Raw genomic sequence first — 8,851 nt, forward strand, 5'->3', positions numbered from 1 at the left:
GCGGTGGCTTTTCACCAAGTGTGGCCAGCGGTTCCATTTTGAGAAACTGTTGACCGAGGCTTGAAAGACTGTGCTGCTTTCTCGTGCAATGCCCAGATGCCTTTATAAGGTGGGGACCTGCAGGACACACAGGCTGTCCTACATTTCTGATGGATGTTACATCCCTGGACGTGTTCTGTGTGGCAGGCTGTGTTTTTGTGTCCTGTCTCTTATTAGTTGACTTTGTGGGAGAAGTTGAAGCCTAAAAGCTCCACCTACCATCTGCCTATTGGTCAACCCAGCCTGTATAAAGTGACTTCAGATGGTGTTTTGGAGGTCCCCAGGGTCTGCTAGGCCCTTACTCTTTCGGAAGGTCCCCACGGTCCAAGGAGATCCGTGTGTGTTGTTGCTTTGGGTGATGGACCCCTTGTTGTTAGCCTTGTGTGTGTTTATGTGCCCTTTTCCTTAACTTTTGTGCATGTTTGAGTTATCCCCTCTGGACCACCCCTTCCTTTAGGCTGTTCTGATGTTCATCTGAGCTCACTGTAAATAAAAGCCCCGTTTGTTTGGTTGTGTGTGTAACAGCAGACCTCCTCCTCTCCAAACCTACGTCACGCTTCTTATCCCCTGGACTTAGGAACGTGTCAGTGGTAAAGCTGTGTTGTGTTCCTTTGTGCTTTTGGACCTTTGTGGCTTTTTCCCTTCTGTTCATTAAAACCTTTCATTAACTACGGCAAGTCTTTTCTCCCTGTGGCATTACATCTTGCCTGATGACTGAGTCTGATTTTTCCTTCTGATCCAATTTTAATTAATTTAAATGTATTTTGTGCATGACAATAATAGTTTAGACATTCTAAATGTCTAAAAATTGTCTAAAAATGTCTGTGCAATAGTATTATTCCAAATATTCAATGTAATATTATTGTTGTAGTGACAGTGTATTTTGTGTGTGTTTTTTTTTTTTTAAACATGCAGAAGAAGCCAAGTGTGAAATATTGAACGTTGCTAAGATTCAGTAACTTGTATTTACAATTAAAAAGCACATGAAGAGTAGTCTGTATTGTGATAAAATATGTGCCATTCAATATGGTTTTGAATGTCCATGATTTCAATAGCAATAACAATAGTAATAAATGTGATATAAATGTACAGAGTGGGAGGGTTAAAAATGTATGAAACCTACTGTGTAGGTAGAATGGCCGCTGTCTGAAAACGGGTTTTTGATTTAGCTTAATACTCCATGCACGTACACATACTGAAAAATCAAACATATAAGATGTTGTAAAGACTCCCAGACAGCTTCACAATGTGCCTTTAATCCATCTGATGACTTGTTCCCATCATCGGTTCTATCAGCCTTGCTGACCTATGAGCAAATTCTAATGGAGTCTTGAACGTGTTTGCCCCATTGATACCTGCACTGATTTTCACAATAAAATTCATAATTTCAAAAGTCCAAACCCCCCCCAAAAAAACTGTTGCAAATGTGAGGTCCGATGTTGCTTAATTATGGCAATTGTCCATTTTACAATTATTGTAGACTCGAATGTGAGTGCTTGAAAGTGCACACAGTAAGGGGAATAACCATTATATCCGATTTGGTACTAGTGATCTTCATAGAAACATGTTACGTATGAATAAAACCAATGATTTCCATATAGTTGTGTTGTGCAAATTTGGACGACAAATATTCGAAGGAAACCCAGATGATATATCTAATCAAGTTGTATTGCTACTCATTCCATAAAATACAATTAAATTTCATCTTTCACAGAAGCTACTACTACTGTACAAGTCAAACGTTCGGGTTGGGTTTGGCCGCTGCTGCACTGCCCCGCTCCGCCACCAGGTGTCAGCCTCGGACCGCAGGCTGAGGGGCCACGTCAAGGCAGCTTTTTAATTATTTTACACGTACAGCACCGCGCCAGGCCGAATGTATCGTTACAGAAGTGCCTTGTTATTTACAGTCGTTCGATTTATTTTTAATAATACATCTCAAAAACAAAGCAAACCCACAAATAATGTTAAATTAAATATACAAATAAATTAAAACATTCATAAACAGGGAAGTCCTTACTGCGTCTTGCTCATGCAACGAACCTCGTCTGTGTGTTTTTATTTTGCTTAATTCCATCTTTCTGGAGGAGGTAATCTTCATCTGAATTTAACAAGTTACACTACAGCACTCAAATGCATTAATTTCATCAATTTGGCAGTCAGAAACTGATATGGAATCTCCATCCAATATTGTTTCCTTCACCCTGGTGCCGGCATTACCATACTGATTTAAACAACAATTTTCATCTACAGAACAAGTTTATGCCAAAACCTCGCTGGATCATTTTTAAACAAAGAAATAAAGTAATTGTGTTTGAATTGTGTCTTTAATCTACATTTGATTATGATTATTTTATTATAAGTGAGGAAACATTTCATTTTGTTTGTGTTTCTGCAAACATTGCCTGGTTTTATGTGTTTCTTAAGCCAATGTCTGAGACACGATTCTTTCGGTATCAATGCGTATTTAAAGTGCATGATGTCAGCCATTTACACAGATTAGTGGGCTCGGATTTGGGATGTGTCGTGTATGAAGAATGTAAATCAATAAATAAATACATACATACATACATTAGAGACGTGAACAGTGCTAGTTAATAAGTCCATGAAATATCACAACAAATGTCATTGCACATTGCCACATACTATTTATGGTCTTTAGATGAGAATGTCCCTTGTAAAGGCTTGCCACAATTTAGTTTTTTTTTTTTTTTCACCAACCATCAGCAGATCATCATTTATAATGATCTGCCTTGTCTTTAGCAGTCTCAGGTTTACCTCAGTTAAAAAAAAAAAAAAAAAAAAAATAAAAATAAGAAATAAAAAAAAAAAAACACCACCCTCTGATCTCGCCGCATCATGTCCGTGTCGAGGGAAGTCGATATAAATGCAATCCATGGGTACGAGTCCGCTGCAGAGGGGTCCGGCGGGGTTTAGGGGGGCAGGAGTGGCGGTTTGAACGTGCAGCTCCCAGGGCAGTGGCGAGGGGTGAGCATTTTGCATGAAAAGTGGTGCAGGGCGTCGTGAGCTTCTAGGGAAAAACGAATCGATCATCAACCTCATCACTGAAATTAATTCATCTATTCATTAGATGACTTAAAAAAAACAAAAAACGTAAAGAATATTTATGTAAACCATCTTTTTAAATTCTATACATTTCCAATATTCCTATAAATAAAATAATTTGTTTAAAAAAAAAAAGTAGCACTTGCATATATTCAAAGTAAAACCCGGGAAATATAACTAGGTGAGTTTTGGAAGAAATCTATATTGAAACCAAATTAATTACCTTTTAGCTTCTGCTGAATTGCATAACGAGCTTTTCTTTCTTGATCCAACTCGTTGCACAAAGTGTCTATGTTAAAAACAAATTATTTAAGTATTATTTTACGGAAATCTCGAGTTTGCTCTTTTTTGGACTGGCATGGAAAAACTCAAACATTTCAAACATTTTTTTTTAAAGCATCGTTGTTTCAATAGATCTTTTTTTTTTTTTTTTTTTGAGCGCATATAAACCTGGTCTGTGTGGCATTTTGTATTTTGGTGAATTTATGCAAGTGTCACTTTTATGATCGTCAGCAAAATGACGGGTACATTACTGCCATGGAACTGCTGGAGGTGCAGTGAAGGTGAGCAGCTCACCTCTGACAATCTGGAGCTGCTGGACCATCTCCTCGCGATAGGACAGCTCACGTTTCATCTGATCTTGAAAATTGTCTGAAAGGATATATATATATATATATATATTTTTTGTTGTTGTTAAAAAATGTCCAACGTGGTCCTAATTTGCGTAATAGTGGCTTGTAGCAGCCAAGTGAGGTGAGATTTTACCTTTCAGGCTCTGGAACTCTCTCTCCAACTTCTTCCTGAGCTCCACCTGCTCCACCAGCTGCTTCTGAAGCTCCTCTGCCGAAATCAAGCCACAAATGACAGGACATGAGCTGAGACAAGACAAGTTAAGAGTAATTAACCAACGATGTAAACATTTAAAAAATCACCTTTCGGTGCTTTTGAAGCATGCCACTGCAAGATAATTAAGTCTGTTGCCTCTGGGTTTCAGGAGAACCTACTTATTATTCTTCTTATTTCAGGCCTTTATAGTACAAATAATTCAAGGGCACCTCAAGGTCTTTAGTAGACTGAATAATTACTCAGTGTGTGTGTGTGGGTGTGTGTGTGTGTGATATGTAGTTTGATGTAACAGCTAACAGCAAAGTAGAATTTGGTTTGTAAATGGCCATGTCTGTAGTTTTGCTGCTCATGTTCTAAAAACACATATATATATTTAAAATGTATTTAATGAAAACCACATATAAGCACATGATATCAGCACTAGTTGTTACTGTAACTAGACCCCACATCATATGCATGTACCATGGTTTTTGTGTGTTAATCTTTGTTGATTCATACAACACTTTATAAATTAAAAAAAAATACAATACAACAACGCGGTAGAAATTCGATATGACAGCGTGTCGCCATTTTAGGATAGTTGTCTCCTACCTTTTGCCATATTTTCGATGCTCTTCTTCTCGATAAAGTGAACTCTGGGCATCGCCTGGTCTCCTGCACATTTCACACCAGAGTATTATTCATCAGAGCCGAACACACCACACACACACACACACACACACACACTCACCCGTGGCGTCTTTGGCTCCGTGTAAAAGCTCCGTGTCGCGTGGTTGATGCGCCTCCTCGTCTCCCGCCGCGGCGGCCGCGTGCTGTTTTGGCGCGTCTGCGCACAGAAAGCGCGGGAAACGTTCGGTTAGCGGGAGCGGACGCGGCCGCGGTTCGAGTCGGTAAATAATGAACGGCGTTACCGTTTGCGGCGCTCGGGCTCTGGGGGGGTTTGCAGCGCGGTCCGTCCTTTTCATGGACGCACACCTGCAAAATGAGGCGGAAAAGAAATAAACGGCGAATGAAACGCGGCGTAATTATGATTCATGATCTTATTTCCCGACGCATACGCGCGTAAAGCACCGTGAATATGTAATTAGGGGACATATGAGGTTAATAGCGGCCCTTACAAAAACGGGGAGGGAGGAGGGGGGGGATCAGTGATCAGAGGGAACAAAGCGATTCGGCCCCGGATAAATACCGCAATTAAACTCCACTCAGATGCGGACGGTTCAAGCCCACGAATAAAACGGCGTCCACGCCGGGAACATTTCATTTGATGCGCAAAATTCAACCTTGGGCTGCGTTTATATCGAAACAATGCGATTAATTCGTCATGTCGATTATATCTATACGTTTTAAATTCAGATAGATAGATATAGATAGATAGATAGATAGATAGATAGATAGATAGATAGATGTGAAATGTTCTGGGAACATTAGTGAATAAATCCATAATTCCTACAGTTTATTATGCTATTATACTATGTATAACATGTTTCTTGAGGGAAATAACGAAATTGAGTTATAAAGGTTTGAAAGTACTCTGTGAGACTGGCTTGTTCCTTTCAGGATGGCGCCTCTAGAAGTGACCTTGACACGAATCGTCCACTGATATTAAATTCAGGTTTGTGAACAGGCTGGAAAGGAGAGTTATGGTGAAGGCCCAAACACCTTCTCTGCTCTAGAATGTTCTGTTTTTTGGGGGGATTGTGTGTCTCACCTCATACATGTCTGCATCTTTACTGTCCGACCCTGGCTTGCTGGGTCTCTCGTCGTCGGACGACCCCGCCTCGCTGAACGGGGCTCTCTGGGGGTCCTCCAGCGGATGGGCCCTGCTGTCCGGATCGGGACTCTGGTCGGGTCGGCCTGGGGTGGGATCAGGCCCTGCAGGGACTCTGGCGGTCCTCCACGGAGAGCTGGATGGACTCCTCGTCGTCGGAATCCTGCTGGACTCCACGTCCACGTCCGGGTCATCACCGCTCTCCACGTCCGGGGAGAAGGACCTGCAAGACGGCGGCGCTTTATCACCCGTTTGGTCGCCGGGGGGACGCTCTCGCGGGACGTGGGACACACTGACCTGTAGCTGGAACTCTCGCTGGCGAAGTCCGGCGACAGGTAGCCGGCGCGCGCGGCGCCGTACAGCTTGGCGATGCTCTCCGCGTCCTTCACCACGGGCCGGAAGGCGGACACGTAGCCCACCTTGCGCGGCGTGGACGGCTGGCCCTCGTCGCCGGAGCGCTCCTCCTCGTTCCGGCCGGACAGGGAGCTGGAGCAGCGCTCGCCGTCCTTGGGCGTGGCCGAGCCGCGCTCGCCGGTGCTCTCCGCCAGGTCCGCGTCGGCCTGCCGCGGCTTGGGCTGCGCCTGCGCGTAGGGGGCACGGGCAGGCCGCCCGCGGCGGGCCAGAAGACGGGGAAGGGCGGGTACAGGGCGTCCTTCGGGCCGGGCCAGAACACCGCGGGCCCGCCGGGCTTGTTCGGCTCGCCGCCGACGCCGTCGTCCTTCTTGGGGCACAGGCCGAACGGCGGGAAGGCGTAGGGGTGCGGGAAGAGCGGCGGCGGGAGCTTCTGCAGCACCCCGAAGCCCTTGCTGGGCACCGGGATGACCGGGTAGCTGCGCGCGCCCCCGCCGCCCAGGCCCAGGCCGCGCGCTCGTCGTCGCAGCGCAGCGCCTTGTGGGGCGGCGCGTCGGGGGCCGCGGTTTCCGGGCGCCGGGGGCTTGAGCGGGGACGGGGACATGTCCGAGCCGCTCATGGGCATGGTCCGTTTGCGGCTGCCGCCGTTGAACATGGCCTTGACGTCCTCCCACGCGTGCATGACGTCGTCGGACGAGCCCTTGTCCGTGAGCTTCAGGTGGCGGCGCCACGAGTTGAAGTTGGCCGCGTCCGGCTGCGTGTACTTGGACTCGGGCGCGCGGTGCGAGTGGAAGATGAACTTGTTGGGCGAGAAGTACATGCTGCAGTACGCGCACTTGATGCACTTGGCGCGCGAGCTGTTGTACCGCGCCGGGATGAAGCTGCCGCGGCTGCCCCACGCGCACTCGTGCGTCACGTCGAACGCGAAGTTCTCCGGCTTGGGCGGTTGTGCGCGCCGAGGAACGACTTGCACAGCCGCTCGGCCTCGCGCTTGGTGATCATGCCGCAGCGGCGCGACGAGATGGGCATGGCGCCGGCGCGCCGCAGGATCTCCAGCTGGACCGGCGTGCACTGCACGCACGTGATGCCCAGCGCCACGCGCCGGTTGTGGATCTCGTTGTAGCTGTAGCTCTTCAGCAGCGTGTTGGAGATCTGCGCCAGGCACAGGCGCTCCTGTCCGTCGATGACCAGCGACACGATGGGGACGCCGTACAGCACCGTCTCGCTCACCTGGTTGGGCTTCAGGGAGCCGGAGTAGGGCTGCAGGTCCTGCTTGGGGTTCGGGGAGGAGCTGGGATCGCGTCCGGAAGGCAGCTGGTTCGGTGCTGACTCCATTCCTGGAGATCTATCGAGAGCCACGTCGTTGTTTATTTACATGAAATAAACCATTTTTAATTATTTTATTACAGCGTGTTAAAAAAACAAAACAACTAACGAATAACTAATAGTTGCAATCTGTCGATTTTTCCAAAACTAAATCTAATAAAAAAACGATTGCAATAATAAGAATGTAATAATAAGCAATAAATAACAAAAAGGCGGCTGCGGCTACAAAAAAAATCGCAACATTTGTTGTTAAATCTCCTCAAAGCGAAAAATGTAATAAATCGTCACTAATCCAAACGTTTATTTTATTTACCGTGAATTCTATCAATTAACAGTCTTCATCGAAAAAACGATAATATGCATAACGTAAATGCGATAATTAAAATAAAATTTAACAATTGCGTTGAACTGCCCTGACGGTCCTGATATGTACATAATTGTTTTTGGAAATTGGATTTCGTTAAACATGTCGGACGATTACAGTTTTTAAACCTCGTTCTACATTTCTGGCTCGTCGTGAACGTGAAAAATAATACAAAATAAACTCGTGCGACGGTTTTGCCTGTGCGCTCATGGTGTCCTTTTCAGCCTAATAACGGGAAGTGTAGTTATTATTTGAGCTTTTCGGAGCTGTGAGCGGCTTTTTGTTAAATCGGCTCAGGGGGCAGAGAGAGAGAGAGAGAGAGAGAGAGAGAGAGAGAGATTGTACTTAAGCGCCTCTTTATCGGCCTAATACGCATAAAAGCAGAAGAACAACATTTCTTAGCTCCGGCCAATGAGCTTATCTGCAAGGAAAAGAACTCGTAAGCCGCTTTTCCTTTAATTACACAGCTATTCAGCCAATTAAAAGGTCAAGAGGAGCACGTTTAAGAGTTTTGTGTTTAACGCCTGACGTTCCTGAGTGTCCCAAATTTCAATTCGACGATTTTACATTATTTCCTTCTTCCTTATAGTCACAATATTCACAATCTTCCCCGTTTAAAAGTGAGAATCGTGGAAACGAAGCCCGACACACGAGGATTATTTGAATGGAAATCTCCGTCGCCGGGAAATGGACGCGCTTACCTCGGTCGGATGGGAGCCGTGTCGAAGCGGAGCCGCGGCTCATCGAATGATAATCTCGCTCCCGGGCGGCGGAACACGCACATGCACGCGCGCACTCCCGCGCGCTCCCGCTCCCCGCTCGCTCCCGCGCTCTCAGCGAAGTGGCGCCGCCGCGTCCGCCCTCCGCGCCTGCAGATGGAGGGATGAGCACATGGCGGGAGGAGGCGCGCGACTCCCCGCCCTCCTCGGAACGCGCGCTGAAATAACGGCGGCGGCCACGCCCACCGGCGCGCGCGCGCGCCCCCGACGCGCGGGTGTCGGGGAGGAACTGTTAATTGTTAATAACGCTCTAATTGCGCTCCGCGTTAACGTCAGCGCGGCTTTTTGAACGGAAGGCGGGAGAAGTTTAGT

General features: G+C 46.7%; 1 pseudogene; it reads right to left on the reverse strand.

The window, feature by feature from the left end:
- Window positions 1-2,869: 2,869 nt before the first annotated feature.
- Window positions 2,870-8,627, reverse strand: LOC114773821 (SKI family transcriptional corepressor 1 homolog-B-like; annotated as a pseudogene).
- Window positions 8,628-8,851: the final 224 nt, after the last annotated feature.

This window comes from Denticeps clupeoides, unplaced genomic scaffold (genome assembly GCF_900700375.1).
Source record: "Denticeps clupeoides unplaced genomic scaffold, fDenClu1.1, whole genome shotgun sequence".
NCBI classification, from domain to species: Eukaryota; Metazoa; Chordata; class Actinopteri; order Clupeiformes; family Denticipitidae; genus Denticeps; species Denticeps clupeoides.